The following is a 20,073-nucleotide window of genomic DNA, read 5'->3' as shown; positions in this document are numbered from 1 at the left end:
CACTTTCCCTTAGCTGATTCAGAAGAAAAGAGTGGTGCTGTATTTGATACTTTTACACTGCCAGGAAACATTAATGAATCTGCTGCTGTTCTTAGAAGAAGTCAGAGATCTAGAAATGCACCAAGATGGTTGACAGGTTTTGTAAGATAAAGTGAACATCTATCTAAATGTCTGTAGTTTTGCTAAAAGTAAAATACAGTGAAATTAAAGAGGTTTAAATCTTCATACTATAATGCTTATGGATAACGTTGAAACTGGTTATTGTGTCCTAATGCTGACATTCATTTGGTGTATTGTTGCTGCCTTGGTTGGTGTGGTCCATGTACTTTTCAGATTGCTGTTGGTTGTTGAAAGGGTGGTTTTGCAGACTTCAATTTCTGATGAGAGTTAAAGAGTACAAATGTTACATGTAAGTAATTGCTTCAGGAAAAGGGAAAATGTTGTGTTCTGCTGTTGCATGGAGGTGTCAGAGGGGGGAGCTCTTAATAAGTATGTGACTGAGATATGCTGATGAGAAGAGAAGAAGAAGAGTAAAGAGAGAACCAAGCTGAACTACGTCTCATGCTGCTTATTTCTACTATTTGAGTATAGTAACACCACAACATTAGGTAGACCTATTTATTAGATTACAATCAGGATGACACAGGGTCATGAAGAGACCTTTAGAGGGACAGGGACTCAAAGTTAAAAAAGATGCAAATAGATCAAGATCTTAAAACAACATACAACAACATAGCAACATAACAATCTATTAATCAAGAATCTAATATTTAATAGAATCATAGTGTGTCATTGTCATCATGTGTAAACAATGCAAAGCAAGTTTAGTTATATTTTCCCCAGTTGGAATAATGTTGGTGTTACCGCTGCTGACAGTGCTGGAGGTTTGTGTAGATTTGAGACTATAGCTTTTAAACAGACCTTAGGAGTGAAGATTATTTGTTATTTGTATGCTGTGAAATAAGCAAATTATTGCTATTTTACTAAATAAAATCTAATAATTGTAAGTGACTGTGTGTAACGTGTTATTTTTTTGATTGCTCATCAATTGAATCTTCCTTGGTCAGTAAGAATAGGTCAACTCTACTGGTGCAGCTTAGAAGGTTGAAGGAAGAGTAGAAGGCACATGGGACATGAGGGTACAATGTGTTTATATCTGTTTCTGTGTTATCTGAAACAGAAGAAATAATAAACGTGATTATCAATAACCATAAAGGCAAATATGGCTACACAGATATGCAGAATGAAAAATGGCATGTAGAAAAGAATAGAAGAGAACAGTGGTTCCCAAATCTTAGTTTATCCATATCAATTACTGCTCCTCCTCCATAGCCCCTCAATTCCAGGGTGTTCCCCAAGGTTCAGTACTCAATTCTTTCCTTTTTACTCTCTGTACAAAAGCAAAGTATAGAACAAGGGGCTGGTTTTTACCAGGCTGGTGTTGATTATCTGGTTCCGAAAAGGTGACTGAAGTAAATCCAAACAGCAAACCTGACATTAATTAGAAGGTGAAGGACAGTATTAAAGGGGACCTATTTTATTTAATTTTAGTAAAGTTTAAAAGACCTTTGGGCTATAATTTTTTTTTACATTATTATGAACTCACTCTAAGGTCATAAGAGTTCACCTGTGTGGTTCTGCCTGTTGGCTTCCCATTTTATCTTCATCTGTATTAGCTGTTGAGTTACTGTCACTTTAATGCAAAAGAGCTGTTGCTGGCTGAACCCCCTAATGTAATATTTACATTAACATCTCAAACACAAAAAGAAAAATTGTACAACATAAAGTCTGACTCAAGGTCATGGTGCTGCTCAACCATAAAAGAAGCTGAAAGTGGTTGTTGAAAATGAAAAAGAAACTCAAGTTGTCTACCAAGCCCCTGAGGCCTTCACTGAAAAGCTGAATTCAGTGTGAAATTCATTAATGTCTGATTACACTGGTTTCTAAATGGGGGAAAAACAGAAGACTCCCAGCTCACAACTGCACAACCAAAGATGCTCTGCAGCTTGTGGTGGTAATGTTACAAAATATAGAAAATCCATGTCAGTTGCTGCTCCTCCTCCATAGCCCGTCTGTTCAGGGCGTTCCCCAAGTTCACTAATCAACCCTCTTCTTTTTTTATCTTATGCACAAAGCGAACAGTAGACCATGTTGCACACTTTGCCCCTTTTATTGAAACACCTTTAGTTTCAACACATTTTAAATGTGTATTGAAACCTTTAAGTCGGACAACAACTGCAATCAATCAGTGAAGGAACCAGGGAGGCAGAATATACACATCCATTCATATTAGACATGTTGAAAATGTTTTTATCATTTTGGCCAGCAGAGTACAAAGTGAATCACTTGTGATTGATTTTCGACTGAAATTGATATGCCTTATGTTTTGAGCGTAATCTCACATTAATTGAAGAAAGGCAACTAAACTAACTGATGATCTGTATGAATACTTTTGCTTGACCTCTGTTGCATTCCCTCTATTTAATATATTTGTGGTTTTGGACTTACTGTTAAAACTTAGCAAGTATTAACGTTATAATTTTAGAGTCATGAAAATTAATTCAAATTTATTGTTTTTGACTAGAAAAAAAGATAACAGTCTTTCTTTTTATAACCAGGGTCCAACCTGAAGAGGCTTTTGGAGGAACTGGGGATGGACCAGTTCTTCAAGAAGAAACTGTCACTGGGGAAGATACTGGAGATCAATGACAAGACTGTTAATGATGAGCCTCCAAAGTGTAAATCAGATCTTCCATGGTATTTTATAAAGAAACTTATGATGGGGAATGTAACAGCGAGAAAGATAAAATGCACATCAACTTCTGAGACCTGTAATTATGAATTAAAACCTGGTGAGTTTTTGACTTTGATCTTCTTACCAGTCCAAATGAGGATGATTCTCTAAATCCTCTTGATTTAATCACTGCTCTCTTTCTGTGTTCTGATGGGTTTGTTCAGCAAGAACTGGCTCTAAAAATGTCCATGTGTCAGTTCTCTGTTCCTCTGCTGCTTCCTAACTGTGATACACAGCAGTGTACCCTCATGCTGTGGGCCATGAGAGACATTGTTAAGAAGTACAGACCTTCAGATCTGGCAGAATCAAAAGGCTTCATGGAAGAAAGAATAGTTCTTTCTGAACTTCCAGTGATCTCATTTGTGAGACTGGGTGAGTGCTCTCTGTCCAAATCTGAGATCCTCAATAAACTTCTGAGTAACTCTGAGCAATACCATGACACCTTTGTTCACCGTGACATGGAGTGTGGAGACATTCAGAGAAGAATATCCAATGGACTGACTGAACTGACCTGGTACCTTCCCTGTGGAAACAAAAACATGGACATCTTCAGTGAACCAGTTGCTATAGCTAACCTTCGTGGAGACATTGCTTCATTTGAAACTCAATTCTCCTTTTTGTGTCAGACATCTGCTGCAGTTTTTGTTTTCTTTGACAAGCTGGACTCTGAGTGTGAACTGCTGATGAACAAAAACCACAAAGCTCAAATCTTCTTGGTGGGAAACCAGCAAAGCAAGACCTTTAGAGTTGATTCAGTAAAGCAAGTGGCAACCAGTCTAGCCTTGACTCAAACCAACGTTTCTAATAAAGACAAAACAAATAAATGGTGCAGATTTTGTTAAACTCCTGAGAAAAAGGGTCAGTGATGTGGTTAATAACTCACAGAAGAAAATGTCTGTAGAGCAGATGGCTGATGTTGCACATGAAATGGGAATCACAGTTGATGAAGATTTTCCAAAGTGTCAGAATGGAAAGATGAAAGATGATGAAATCACATCAGAGATTCAAGATATAATGAAATATAAAGAAAATCAACTTCCATTACAAGACAAAATATGGAAGGAACTAACTTGTTTGGAAAAGGAAGAATTTCGTCTTGGAAAAGTTGGTTCTGAAAACATTGAAAATTACAAATACAAACTTCAAATGGAGAGAAAAGAACTGAAGAACAGCAAAATGCTTATGGGACATCCAGAGCAATGAGATGCTTCATGAATGCCATATCCAGCCCAGAAACAGAAAGGCGCTACTTCCTGAAATGGATGAGAATAAATCTTGATAAGCAGTCTTGCATAAAACTGTCCAACCTGAGGGAAATGTACAAAAAAAGTGCAGGGACTCTAAAAACAAAGAAGAGATCAAAGATCTAGACCAACAACTTTCCAGCAGCTCACTGGGAGTTGAGCACTTCTTCCGTGAAATGGGTCAGATCTATGAAGCTTCTCTTTCCCTTCCAGAAACAGATCCATCACGTCAACAACTGCAACATCTGCCCAAACTCTGTGCTCAGTTGTTGCTGGATGGATTTCCTATTGAGCTTGTAGATGGAGATGCTTCCAACATTCCTCTCAGATGGGTGAGAGATGTTCTCTCTCAGCTCAATGACTTGGTGTCTCCAAACAACAAGATACGGGTCGTCACAGTTCTTGGAGTTCAGAGCACAGGGAAGTCCACTCTCCTTAACACCATGTTTGGAGTCCAGTTTGCAGTCAGCAGTGGTCGATGCACTAGAGGTGCCTTCATGCTGCTCATCAAAGTCAATGAAGACTTGAAGAAAGTTCTCAACTGTGACTTCATGATGATCATTGACACTGAAGGCTTAAAGTCACCAGAGCTAGCACAGCTGGACAACAGCTATGAGCACGACAATGAACTGGCAACACTTGTTGTTGGGCTGAGTGACATCACCATTATCAATATTGCCATGGAGAATTCAACAGAGATGAAAGACATCCTGCAGATAGTGGTGCATGCTTTCCTCAGGATGAAGGAGGTCGGCAAAAAGCCTCAATGTCAGTTTGTTCACCAGAACGTTTCTGATGTTTCAGCCCATGAGAAGAACCTGAGAGACAGGAAGCTGCTGTTAGAACAGCTGGATGAGATGACCCAGGCAGCAGCTAGAATGGAGAAGAAAGAGGAAAACAAGAGCTTCACTGATGTGATGGAGTATAATCCAGACACTGGGAACTGCTACATTCCTGGACTCTGGAATGGAAACCCACCAATGGCTCCAGTCAATGCAGGATACAGTGAGACTGTCTATGAACTCAAGAAAAACATCATCCAACAGCTGGGAAAGTGTGGCTCAACTTCTAATGACATCTTGGAGTTCAGAGAGTGGATAACCAGCCTGTGGATCGCAGTAAACATGAAAACTTCATCTTCAGCTTCAGAAACAGCCTGGTGGCTGATGCTTACATGAGGCTCTGCACAGAGTACAACCAATGGGAGTGGGAGTTCAAAAAGGACATGTACAAATGGGTCACCAATGCAGAGACAAGAATTTCTAATTTTGGTACAATTACTACATCTTCTGAAGTTCCTGACATGGGAGAATACCTAATGCAACTGAAAAGTGAAGCAACCACAGAGCTGATCAAGTGGGAGACAAAGATCCTTGAAAACCTGAAGAAATACTTTGAGCAGCCAGAAGGTCATGTTTATCTGGTTGAAGGATACAGAGAGGATTTCTCCAACAGCATCAAGAGTCTTCGACGAGAAACAGAAAGATCAGTGTTCAACCAGATCACAGCAGCTGCTGATATTAAGAAGGGATCGAAAGAACTTGAGAAAATCAAGGCCACTTATAGAGAAACAATTGAGAAAGCAGTTTGTGATTTAATTGATGAATGTCATAAGAAAAAAGTTCAAATGACTGACAAAGAGCTTGATGAAAGTTTTAATAAGATGTGGACTGAAACACTGAACACCTTGTCTTTCTCTGAACAACAAACTATAAATATCTTCACCAAAGTGTCCCATCATTTACGAACAAATATTTCACACAAAGGAAGCTATGCATGTGAACTGCTGAGTGAAAAAAACCTCCAAGACTGTGGACTGGAACCTTTTACATATAAATCTCAAAACCTCAAACACAAAGCAAAAGAATCATTTTACTGGATGAATCATTCAAAAACAAGACAAAAAATTGCTGACAGCATCATATCTGCTTGCAATGATTATGTTAGTGATAAAATTAAGAGAAAAACTAACTATCATGATACTTACATCCAGGAGATTCTTCTCATCATTGATGAGAGGCTGAATAAAGCTGATGTTGACACAGACATTGAGTTTGAGGTGTCTCTGAAACAACACATCTGTGGATTTGCAGCCAGAGACTTTCAGAAAATGCACGAAAATTTCATCCAAGAAAATGACCCCTACAAATGTCTGAAGAAAACTAAGGAAAAGTTTCGAGCAGATTTCAAAGACATCTTCCATGAACGAGACCAATGCCAAAAGAAAGCTGAAGAATTCACCAACCAATGTCTGAAACCTGCTGTTGAAAACTTCATCTATTCTTCTCTTGGTCTTGATATTGTTGATAAAATGATGACAAAAGAGGAGTTCAGCACACGAATGTCCTTCCAGTATTATATTTTATTGGATCTGATTTCAAAAAGTGACTTTAACAACTTTCAGGAATACATTTGTTCATATGAGGATTATGTAAAATCTTGGATATCTGATAGAATAAAGGAGTATTTCTCCTCTGGGTTGGCAGTTTGTGAGTTGGAGGACAAACATCTAAAGTTTTGCATCGACCACATAAATGATGCCATTAAAAAGGCAAAAACAGAAAAGACTGACAGTCTGAAGACATTTGTTGTCAAGATCTGCACAGAACTTGGTGAAATGCTAGTAATTTCCCAGGATGTTCTTGATGCCTTCATGGTTCTGAACAAATCTGACCAGGAACAGTTTGCTCACTGGCTCAACATGTGTGTGGAGGAAATGAAAGAAGCTCTTAGAGAAAAGTCTAAAAACACAGAGTTTGACTCTAAACTCTCATGTCTCCACATGAAACCAGAGAATGAGCTTTTTAACAGAGTGATTGGTTGTGGCAAACAGTGTCCATTCTGCGAAATACCTTGTGATGCTGGTGGAGAAAAACACACTGAACACTTTGCTTCTTTGCATCGACCGAATGGACTAGGTCGGTGCAGGGATGAAGACTCTAGGAAACTCACGACTAACATCTGCTCTTCTCTTGTTATCAGTGACTTATCTTTTCGTGGCAGAATCACAAATTATGAATGGCATCCTTACAAAGAATATAGGGAGATTTACCCAGAGTGGAATATTCCTCCAGATCTGAGCTTTGAGGGGTCAGATTATTGGAAATATGTGATGAACAAATACAACAAGGAATTTGCTGCAGCATATGATGCAGACCCTGCTGACATTCCTGATGGTTGGGAGAAAATCACAGATGAACAGGCAGTAAAAAGCCTCAAGAAACCATTCAACATCAAGTGAAACCATAGTTCATGTTTAGTTGTAAGAACACAATCGGTTTTTGCATGCAGAGATTTTTTGTCCTTTTTTTTTTTTAAAGGCCCAATTCACACGTTGGACTCACCTCTTTAACAAAAGCCAATATAAAAAGCTTCACCTTAATTTATTGCAGCTCCTTATTTTCTTCATTGATCATTTATAATTTTAGCATTTTGTTGTTCTATTATTTTATTAACTTTTGTAGCAACATATCTTGTCTGAAAATATTTACACTCTTGTTGAAAGATTGTATGTTTGCTACCACATTAGATGGATAATTGGAGAGTTTCAGTACAGATTTATTGTTCATTGTTAACGACTTAATGTGATCAATTCTCCATTATCATGACATCATTCATTGGGTCATTGCTGCAAAGTCAATCACTGGATCAATTTACTGAGTTTCCTTAGATAGAAAAAGTTTCATTAAAAAAATACCAATCTGAACGCAGCTGATTGGATCAAATTAGAATTTATTGAATTTTAAATCTGATGTGGTTGAACTGATTATGTATTTCTGTATATTAAATGGATCTTTTTTTGTATTGAGATTACATTTGGTATGAATTAGTGCTAGAATAATAAATTGAATTAAGATTGATGTCTAATTATTTTTGTTTTGGTTATTTTTGCTGTATAGGTGAAGGAATGTCATTAAATAAATGTTTATATATATATTTAATTTGTTTGATTGGCATGTTCAGTGTCATTTTCAGACATAGTGTTTTGTTTGCATTAAAATGTCATTTATTCTTTTCCTTTGTTTCATTTAGTCACATTCATAAGGATTTAGGGTTTACAAACATCTAGTTCTGGGTTTTATCTTGAGTTTATCTCAGACTTTATTCAAATGTATTTAGGTTTTCATCCTCAGCATTTATCATCAAATATAACAAAAATTCAGTTCAACTCAATTTAAAGTTTTTACATGACTTGCTTTTTGTCAGATCTTTAGTTCTGTGTTGACTTGATGTGTTGTTGTGATAATTATATTAAATGTTTTTATTTCCAACTAAATGTCACAGCATTTAGTTGTTAATTGTTAAAATGTTATCAGAATTAATAAAAAAGAACTTCATAATAATATTTGCTGTCTATTTAAAAATGATCTTGTATTTAAATCAGGTGCCAAATAACAGTTTCATCAGTCTGATATTATCTTGCTACTTTAGTTAAAACAATGTGTCTGTTGTACATTAAAGACCAATAATAAGCTGCACACTAACAGCCCAACCTGATCTCTGGCTGTGTTGGATCAAAAACAACAACTCTTGAATCATGAACCCATGAATCCTTAAGGAAGAGTTTCATCCCCTCCTCAAGACAATTAGGAGTAAATTCTGGCACTGGGTGCAACACAAAATCAGTAAACAGTTGATGTCATAGAAAAAGATGTATTTTATTTTACAGTTCAGTTAAAACCTCAATCACAGAAGGCAGGAAACACAGAGAAGCTTTAAGCTTCAGGATCTCCAAGGCCAAAACAAACTAAACATCACCTTTTAACTATAAAATTAAACACTTTCTATATGAGATCTGTAAAAGGTTCAACACTAGAACTCCCTGTCTGATCACAAAACAGGAGAAAATAACAGAATAAAAATGGCAGCTTCCACTGTGAATAGAAACACATTACTTTAGTTATGAGCCTTAATTCTTCCCAATAAAGCTGCAGTAAGATCAGCAGACAAACAAGATCACTGGAGATCAAGGAGCAGGGAAAAAGGAACCTGACAGCTGGAATGAAGCTCTTCACTGATTGGCTGATGAGCTTCAGTACATTTCACCTGTGACAGCCAGGTATAACTGAAACACACACACAGAGAGAGAGAGACCCTAGAGGTCAGAGACCATGATCCTGAAGCTTCAAATCAACAGACCAGCAGCAGAGGAAATTCATTTGAATGTAAACTATTTAATCAGGTGGCAGAGGAAATAAAAAACTCAGAGGAAAATATGGACCTTAACACTTGAACACAGTAACTTCTGAAGTGATAGAAGTGATATGTACTCATGACAGCATCTGATCAAATGTATAATCCACAGCAGTCCACATAATGAATATCCATCATTCCACCCTCACTAACAACATGTTGGACCAGAAACAAAACAAAATCTGAGTCAAAATGTTCAATCTGCACATGGATGGAATGAGAAAGTGACAGCTGTTAAAATGATTCAACATTGAACAATAAAATGAGCTTCATTCTCTCTTGGTCTGTAGCAATATGAGGTGAGGATGACCTTAATAAATGACCTTAATAAATGAGAAAAATCTGTCCACAAGTTCAGTGGATTGTTTGTTGATGTGGAATCAGTCACCAGAATCCCATTGATAACAATCTCACACCGTAATCGATAAAAATTAATATCTGCCTGGTTTTCTATACTTGCAGTGGAGATGAAGATGATCCATTCAGAAAGCAGAGCTGCATCAAACTTTAACATGGAACTGCAGAAGAAAAAAAACAGAAGCAAAAATGTAATTGTTAATGCAACTCAATAATTGAATTGCATTAACATGAGAAAAGCTTCCTGAGACTCACTAACCACCAACATTTATAGCTGTGTCTCTGTCTGTGTCTTAGTGTATTTTGGAAGTACCTATTTACATTTTCTTCAATCTTTCCTTTTCTTTTTTTTCTTGTCATTTTCTCTTCTCTTTTTTTCCTCATTGTCTCAGCAAAAGGAACATAACAGTTTTTCAAAGCCTCTCAATCCCTTTGGGTCTGTAGTTAAGTTTCACTTTCTCACAGCTCAGCCACATTCATTTCTTGGGTAAGGAGTGATCATGACTCCACCCACCGGATAAAAGGAGCAGCTGAAGCATTATTCCTGTATGCAAGAGGATTTGGTTCTCTACTTCCACCTTGTTTCTATGCTGTAGAGTCTCTATTAAAAACTTTAACAGGCAGGTTGCTTTTCTTCTATATGAACCAGCTTCATTTTCATCAAGCTTCAGTTCTGTGTACCTCATCCTAATTGTACGATGTTTTCTTTTTAATGCTATTTCTCTAGAAATAGGAGCGTTCTGTAGGAGGTGTGAGGTGTTGATGAATGTTTCTACAACAATGGCAAACTCTGAGGAGGAAGAGGTGAGCGAGAATAAGAACCGACCTCAGATGTCTAACAATAATAAGTTACAATTATCTGATCTAAATGGTGTTTAGATCAGATCAGATACAACCAATGGGAGTGGGAGTTCAAAAAGGAAATGTACAAATGGGTTACCAATGAAGAGACAAGGATATCCAATTTTGGTTCATTTACTACATCTTCTGAAGTGCCTGACATGGGAGAATACCTAATGAATGCAACTGAAAAGTGAGGCCACCACAGAGCTATCCAGGTGGGAGACAAAGCTGCTTGAAAACTTGAAGACTGGCTTTGAGCAGCCAGAGGGTCATGTTTATCTAGTTGAAGCCTACAGAGAGGATTTTGCAAACAGTACCAAGACCCTTCGACGAGAAATAGAAAACTCTGTTGTTAATCAGGTGATAGCAGCAGTTGACATAAGACGAGGAATGGCAGAACTTGATAAAATCAAGGAGAACCATACACAAAAATTAGAAGATCAGGTGCATCAGCTCATTGAAAAATGCCGCAGGAAGTCCATTCAGATGACAGAAGAAGAACTGGATGATGAATTTGCCAAGATTTGGAGAGAAACTGAAAATGAATATCTTTTTCAAAATTAAGAGTCAAGGACATCAGCAGCAGTGTCCTCCACCATCTGACCGCCAATCTCTCAATGAAAGGAAGTTATGCAAGGGAATTACTAAATGCAAAAAAATTGCAAGATTGTGGAAGAGAGCCATTCAAATACAGTCCTGAAGCCTTTATAGACAGAGCAAGACATAAAGTGAAGAAGCTTTTTTTCCGTAAGGATTACCTGCTGGAACTTCAGAAATTGGCAGACTTCATCATAGATGCTTGCACTCAGTTTGTAACTGACAAAATTGAAAGAAAAACTAATTACCATGACACTTACACTCAAGAGATTCTTCATATTATTGATGAAATGCTCAAAAACAAAATAGTGGACACAAACATTGGCTTTGAAGTTTCTCTTAAACAGCACATCTGTGGATTTGCAGCAAGAGAGTTTCAGACAATGCATGAACATTTTCTACATGAGAATGATCCTTCCACATGTCTTGATCTAAACAAGGAAAAGTTTTGTGCTGATTTTAAAGATGTTTTCCAGAAGAAAGACCAGTGTGAGAAAAAGGCTCAAGAATTCACCGACAAATGTTTAAAACCAGCAGTTGAAGATTATGTCAACCGTTCCCTGGGACCAGACATCATTGATGAAATGTTAACAAACCAAAAGTTCAGCACAAGAATATTCTTCCAGTATTCCATTTTATTGGATTTGCTACAAAAGGATGAATTTGAGAACTATTTGAGCTTCATTCGCTCATATGAAGAATATGTGAAAGATTGGATCCTCAATGAAATGTTGGAACATTTCTCAAATGAAGCTACAACAAACGCATTTGAGGAACAGCATATAAAATCAAGCATCATCTGGATAACTGATGCAGTCGACAAGGCAAAACAGAAAGACTGTGTCAACTTAAGAAAATTTGTTGAGGATATTTGCAAAGAACTGGGAGATAAACTAGTCATTCCCCAGGATGCTCTTGGTGCCTTTATGATCCTAAACAATGCTGACTGGGAGCAGTTTGCTCTGTCTCTCAAAGAGTCTGTTACCGAGATGGGACACAGTCTTACAGAAATATTTAAGAAAAGACAATTCTTTAAAAAACTGCAAAGTCTACATTTAAAGCCACAGAATGAGCTTTTCACCAAACTAATTGGCTGTGGCAGACAGTGTCCATTTTGTAAATCTCCCTGTGAGGCAGGAGGAAAGGCACACACTGAACACTGGGCTTCACTGCATCGGCCAACAGGTTTGGGTGAATACAGGTCTGTTAGCTCCAGGAAACTTGTAACCAATATCTGCTCTTCTCTTGTAATCACTGACAGGGCTTTCCGTTGTTATGAGACTGATTATACGTTTCATCCTTACAAGCATTATAAAGAAATATTCCCAGACTGGAAAATTGTACCAGATGTGAGTCTTCAAGCGTCAGACTACTGGAAATATGTAATGACAAAGTACAACGATGACTTTGCTAAAGCATATAAGGCCAAAACTGCTAAAATTCCTGAGGCCTGGAAAAATGTCACCTATGACCAAGCAGCAAAAAGCCTCAAAGAGTCATTTAGCATCAAGTGAGTTGACAGAATTCATGTTGACAGATTTACACATGTTGTTGATACTTAAATATAAACTCAGCTGAGTTGTTGTTTAACTAAATTTAGAGACGTTAGTCATTCTCACTAAAATGCAGTTTCACCAATATCAAGTAGATAGAAAACCTGTATTTACTCATAGTCTGCAGTTAAATTTATGCTTCTTAAAACCAACTAATTAATATCATTATATAAATAATATATGCTCGCTTGTCTCTTGTGCACTTTTAGTTTATAACGTTTTAATTTTGTCTTGTTAGCAAATTTAAAAAATCTCAAACCAATCATGACCTGGTCTTATCTGATAGTGCATATTTTCCTTATTCATTTTAATGTGTGTGTGTTTTTTTTTCTTTATTTTGCAATTATACTAATGTGATTTAATTGCTAAATTTTCTTGGATGTTTTTAAAGTTATGGAAATAAACCAGGTTGTTCAAAATGGGCTGAAGACATGTCTGGAGAGGCATCTAAGGTGATTTTATTTTGTGATGTATGGAGAAAAAGTGATTTCATTTCTAAAATATTTAAGTCATTGACAATTTTATGTTCTATAACATATGTTATCTACTTTGTATTTGTTCTTTATGTTGTAATGGTATTTCATGTTTACTGATTAGAATGAACATGGTTTTTACTCTGCTTACTACCACTTTGAAGTGTTTCTTTCTCTTCACTAGTAATGTATATTTTCCTTGTGCTAAGATAAAATAAGGGAAGTTGTAAAAAGTCCATGTTACATGGTTATCAGTTGAGTAATTAAAAATATGTGACTCCCTTGAACAACTTTGTTTTTGTATTTATATAAAGGCATTAGCAATTATGGACATGTAACACTACATTGTTCTGTTAAGACTAAATAAACAAAATCTCTGAAATGGCTGTGTTTAATTTGAGAATTATAATATTTATTTTAGAATATAACTTGCAAACTGAAAAAAAAATGATTTGGACCTGTTTTGTATGACTGTTGAGTTTCTAAATTCAACAAAGAAAAAAAAAATCAAGGTTCTTTTACGGTGCATCTTACTTAGTCAAGCTTATGGCAATTTTCCATTTTAACAGTTAACATTCAATAATGATTTTTTTTCATTTACTTACAAATCACTCAATAAAGTTCACATTTTTAATGGATCAATGCAGCTTTTAAGCACTATCAAATATGCCATGTGTTAGTCTGTGGGGTTTTAATGACTATGTCAATAAATGTAATTTGTTTATTTAATCTGCTCCTCATGACTGCCGTAGTATGTAGACTTTTTATTTTTATTTTTTTTCAAAATTCCACACATCATAAGAACCCTTTTCTTTTTTCATTCTTTGCAATTTCACAGGTTTTCATCTGGTTAAAAAAAAGGATCCTGCCCAAACAGACAAGCTGTCATATTTATTTTTCTGCAAAAAAGTTCTTCAAAGAACAATAAGATTTATTGAAACGAACAATGAAAATGATGGGATGGTCTGGAACTGTGGTTCCTCCAGTGGTTCCCAAAGATTTTCGGGGCCACCCTATGGATTAAAATCAAATCCCTTTCAAAAAAGAAAAAAAAAAATTAACTGGATACACACATCGTTCCAGACATAAACCTTTACACATGTTTTGTTTTCAAACTACACTGAGGTTTACTTCACTTTTCAGGTTGCAACAAAACACATTAAAAACCATCTTGACAGTGAAACATTTGTGTTATTGTTTTTTATTTTCCCATACCGTTTCCCCACCATCTGGTCTGGAAAAACCCTGTAGCTCAGGACTGTTGCTTCACTGCATAAAGATATGAGCAGTGTGGTGATCCACCTTTCAGGTACTTCTGTTATGACGCCCTCTGGTGGAAATCTGGAAGAAAGCATTACCATCCAGAGGATAACCAGGTTTTTAATAATAATGTGAAAAATGCATGCTGCAGTCTGACTACACACCTTTCTAACCTTAATCTGGGAAAATGAAGGTGCTGGATTTATGTCACATATTGCAGGAATGTTTTTGATTTTTGTAATCATGTCATTGAAAATATAATAATTACTATATTTGTGACAATCAATCAGTGGTATTCTGCAAGGTCAACGCCATAATTATTTACTACATTAACAACATATGTTGTTAAAATCCTGTACAACAGAATATATATACACACACATATATATATAATAAAAAAAAAATCCCTTCTCACCCTCCCTTCTTATCCTCTGAGCTCGGGTCCTCTACCAGAGGCCTGGGAGCTTGAGAGTCCTGCAGTATCTTGGCTGTGCCAAGGACTGCACATTTCTGGACTGAGATGTCTGATGTTGTTCCTGGGATCTGTTGTAGCCACTGCTCCAGTTTGGGGGTTACTGCCCCGAGGGCCCCGATGACCACAGGCACCACTGTGGTCTTCACCTTCCAGGCCCTCTCCAGTTCTTCCCTGAGGCCCTGGTATTTCTCCAGTTTCTCATGCTCCTTTTTCCTGATGTTGCAATCACTTGGTATTGCTACATCTACCACAATGGCTTTCCTCTGTTGTTTATCCACTACGACAATGTCTGGTTGGTTCGCCATTACCATTTTGTCTGTCTGGATCTGGAAGTCCCACAGGATCTTAGCTCTGGCGTTCTCCACCACCTTTGGGGGTGTTTCCCACTTTGATCTCGGGGTTTTCCAGTCCATATTCTGCACAGATATATATGTCTGGGTCCAGTCTGCCTACCTCATACCATGAGAGATACAAAGATGCATAACATGCCGGCTCGCCCGGCCAAACAAGGTCTGCGTCAGGTGCTGGGGAACCAGGGCGCCTTGATGGCAAATGAACTACTGGAACTTTAATCTATTTCATAGAAAGGACAAAACAAGTTTAGACTTCAAAAGAATATAAAAATAAATTGGGTATACATATGGGATTTAAATATCCATCCGCATTAATATATGGTTAAATTATTAAGATTACTAATTGGTTAACTCTATGTAGCTTAGAAGATCAAAACTTCAAATGCAATATGTTACATAAATGACCATCATTTCACATTCATAGAGTAGAAATGACCATTGTCCCTCAGTGGGTCATAGTTGTTTAAGTTTAGATACTATATTGTACTGTTGCTTTGATTTATGCAAACTGACCCATAGTTGGAGATAAACTTGTATCTCGGCAGTGAGAGAAGATCTGGCTTCAGTGTAGCAGCACAGTGGTCAATATAAAGAGTGAGGGAAGGATGCAGCGGCGCCTCCACACTGGCCTCCAAAAACTCTGCTTCCCCCTGCTGGAAAACCGCGGAACTGCGATGAGACCTGCAGATTTCTGTCAGAACAAAAACATTTTATTTCAACCGCAGGTTCAGGTTGTGAAGTGGCAGCAATCATAGATACCAGTGTCAGAGTGTATATACAACATATGGGGTCTAAATTTAATAGAATAACTTTACCCGTCATAATGGAAAGGGAGAAAAGTAGAAGGCCGAAAGCACCAATGGTGGAAGTCATTGGAACCCATGTTGGTGCTATTGGTTCTCTCTGCTTCCTGTTTTCATAGAGAAGATATTTTTTTTCCATAAATAATAATAAAATCTACATAAAGAACATAAAGCCACCAGCCTCACCTTTTATAACGGCATTCTACAGGTATGACAATGGTTTACCCTCGACTATCACACTTCCCTTAGAGGTCACAAGCACAGCAGGAAACACCAACAGCTTGTTGGAGTAGATGAGCCACTCACCTTGAACCTGACAAAAAGGTATGCTAATAGTTGAAAATATCTTTAGACTAGAAACAATTTGTTTTTGGGAATGATCTGCAAAATGGATGAATCAACCCGAGACACAAGACTTGATGTGTCATATGGAGAATAAACAAAATGAATATGGATGCGCCAACATGAAAGTCTGGGCAAATATCAGAATCTGATATTATTACTGCCTTCAAGCACTGATCAGTACTTTTGCATATTTCCGCTGGTATTTTGATCAATCTTTGCTGATAATGTCCAGGTTGCAGAGGTATGAAGGCTGTGTTACCATCATCCTAATCTATGCCTTCCTGTACAAATAATTTATCAAATTTAAACGATCAGCTGGCTACATCGCTCCAAAACACCAGTACCAGTAAAAATGTCTTTGACTCTAAATCTTCAGCAGTATGGAATATATTCTTATTTTGACTACAGCTCAAAGATGCAAGTTCTCCATCTCAAATTAAATTTTAGCAACAATTTGGACAACTCTTAACTCTGTGTTTTCAGCTATTATCACATTCCCTATAATTTTAAAAATACAAGTACTGAGAATTAAAGAGCACAAATATTATTTAAAGTTATTCAAAAACACAAAAGTCCCAAAAATCAACTGAGATCATTTAAACAAGTAATGCATTTTTCTTAAGCAGTGATACATATCAGTTAGACTGGAAACATTAATATGGGAGTTTGGTCAAAAGCAGATAGATAACCTCTGGTATGTATGATACATTTTTTATAATCGAAAAAGAAATATTGATGAAATTAGGGACGGTGCAATGACTGAGCCTGTCCGATAGAGGAGGTACTAACCCCTTGCTTAGATCAGGTTGGGAAAATAAGACAAAGAGCTTGATAGTAAACCTCAGTTCAGATATTTATCCAACAGATATTTATTCCCACACAAAAAAAATGAAACTAGCAGCCTCACCATGGTGACGAAAACAGACCACCTGGCTAATTAATCAGCCTTTTTGCCTGAAAGTGTTTCTCCTGATGAAAGAAGACAGACGTCTCACATTCAAAGTTTACTTCTTTAAATTGACATTAACATAATTTAATGGCTGTCATTAATTCCACAAAAGAGTTCCAGGTTTTGCTTCAGCTTTAATTAGTAGTTTTAAACTGGTTTGTTTTATTTTAGGTGTCAGGAGTTACAGTCGACATGTTTAAAAAGGATAGAAGTTGCTTTATGCTGCCCCCACGTGGTCTTTGTTCTAACTGCAGGCAGTTTGCACACAACAGAGGTGAGAACTTCATTCGTCTTTTGATTCACACCATTTTTTCTAGAAAGGAACCGCAGAGCAGTCAGTTAAACTCTATTTATTATCTGTTTTTTTATTTACAAAATAAAACTTAGGACAAACAAGTGGTTTTACTAATTTAGTTGTATTTCTCAATATACTCTGAGGAAAGTAGGTTGTTCTCTGTATTTCTTTTAGATACCAAAATAATGTTGGTATTCTTGATATTACTAAATACTATAATAAACAGCATTATTTAGCAGTAATAATTATACGTAGCTGCTGCATAACAACTTCCTTTATCCAAGTTTCCCTTCCAAAACACAAATGAATGTTTTGTTACTAATATTTATTGCAGGACTAAATGAGATTTTGAGATTTATTTAGTAAAATAAATCTCAAAATCTCTAACAAAACCAGTTTATATATCCATGTGTTACGCCTCTATAAAGGGGAGTAATGAAAACACGGACACAATGTTACTCTTTGCATGTCCGGTGTTATAATTTCAAAACAGTTTCAGACATTACTCTGTTACATTGAACATTACACACATTCTAGTTATGCCGGCACAGTAAAACAAATCGAACACACACAGTAGCCTACGCCGTTAACCAGGAAGCTAAGTATAGCATAGCAGCTCTTAAACTAGTTATCAAAATCACCGCAGCGCTCTCTGTTAATTAAACAAACATCGCTATAACAATCACCACAACATTCTCTGTTCATTAAACAACCATCGTGTTAGAGCAATTTCTTATGAGTTCGAACTTTACCTATAAAGGGGAGTAATGAAAACACGGACACAATGTTACTCTTTGCATGTCCGGTGTTATAATGGAGCATAACCGTTACGTCCCCCTACATTCCAACAGACAAAACAATCGAGCCCCGAACGACCAACAAACTCTCAAAACATTCGATTCAAAAGGTTAGACTTTTCAAGAACCACAAACAAACATAGGCGGAAAAGCAACAAAGAAAAGTAACAGTAATAAAAAGTACATTTCTTTTAACTTCTTTAAACTTAGGCTACCTTTTGTCGTATCTGTACCGTTTATCTGCCTGTAGTGCTGAACTTGAGAGACCAGAATAATCGATCGCAGATCATTAGATCTTGTTTTCCTTTTTCGTTGTTTGAAATAGTTTTATAACCACTACACACTCCCCTTCAACAGAAATGTCGTCCTCGACATTCAATAAGGAAAGGAGTAAGATGACAACCATAATCCATAAAACCATAGCGAGATCACTCGGTCCATACACAGGCACATGACCTAATCAAAGTCTTTAAGTGCCAATATCAAATCTAGAAAAGGTGGATCAGCAATACACAAACATAGGATCATAGGTGGACATCTGAACTGGCCCTGGCCATATAGGCCTTGCTTGAAAGGGTCCATAATAGTGCACTGGATCAAGGCAATATGTGGACCTTGGTGGAAGTCCCAAACTATAACAAGAAGGATGACCAAATTCATCATAGGTGAATCGCTGTGGTGGTCGCCGTTCTCTCTGAGGCCTATCTTGTACTTGCTCATCTCCACTGTGGTTCCCGCATGCAGGTGACATGGATGGTAATAGAGGGCTGGCTCCACCATTTTCCAGGTGTTCAGGTGCTCCATCTTGCTCTACTAGCAGGTCAGGCATCGCTTGAGCTTCCTCCAGGTTTAACACCGTCTCTTGTACCTCTTCTGGCCTCGTGCCTGCCCTTACTGCTGTGGGCTCAGGGCCTGCCGACACATTGTTGTGCTCCTCAGTAGTGGGACCTGTTCGGTTGTGTGGTTCAGGGCATGGGTAGTAAAACCATTCATCCTCTGAATCCTCATCACTGAAGTCTTTTTGTTGACTGTCAAGTTCACTGTCACATGTCTGTTTTGAACCTTTTCTCCGTGATCTGGCAACTTTTAGGGGAACTTCCAGAGGTAGGTGGTCACAGGGAAGTAAGAGGTTGCGGTGTAGTATCCTACTATCTCTCCCCTTTCCTTGTTCAGGTACCACCTCATATACAGGAGCATCCTTGTTTACTCGCCGCACAACCTTGTGGATGATGTCCTCCCAATGGTTGCGGAGTTTACCAGTCCCACCTCTTGGGGTCAAATTCCTAACCAGGACACGGTCTCCGGGTTCCAACTCTGAGCTCTTTACTTTGCAATCGTGGTGTCTTTTGCTTCTTTCAGCTGATGTTCTTGCATTGTTCCTCGTTATCTCATAAGCTTGTTGCATTCCTTCTCGCCATTTTCTCATGTACTCCTTGTGATCAGGTGTACCTGTTTCTGGTGTCAAGCGGAAGAGTACATCAATTGGCAGTCTTGGAGTCCTTCCAAACAGAAGAAAGAAGGGGGAAAAGCCAGTGACTTCACATTTTGTGCAATTGTATGCAAAAACCAATCTGTTCAGTGAGTCTTTCCAGTTGGACTTCTCTTTCTCTGTAAGGGTCCTCAGCATTTGTATGAGCGTACGGTTAAACCTTTCAACTTGACGTTGCCTTCAGGATGATATGGTGTTGTTCGTGAGCCCAAAACTCCAGAGGTCTTCTTAGTTGTGACATGAGCTGGTTTTC

General features: G+C 37.5%; 1 pseudogene; it reads left to right on the top strand.

The window, feature by feature from the left end:
* Nucleotides 1–1,126: 1,126 nt before the first annotated feature.
* LOC129373176 (up-regulator of cell proliferation-like) lies at nucleotides 1,127–19,649 on the top strand (annotated as a pseudogene).
* The last annotated feature ends 424 nt before the right edge of the window (nucleotides 19,650–20,073 follow it).

The sequence above is a fragment of the Poeciliopsis prolifica genome, unplaced genomic scaffold (genome assembly GCF_027474105.1).
Source record: "Poeciliopsis prolifica strain line A6 unplaced genomic scaffold, Auburn_PproV2 SCAFFOLD032, whole genome shotgun sequence".
NCBI classification, from domain to species: domain Eukaryota; kingdom Metazoa; phylum Chordata; class Actinopteri; order Cyprinodontiformes; family Poeciliidae; genus Poeciliopsis; species Poeciliopsis prolifica.
Note: the sequence above shows the minus strand (reverse complement) of the source record. Positions and strands in the feature narration are given on the sequence as shown.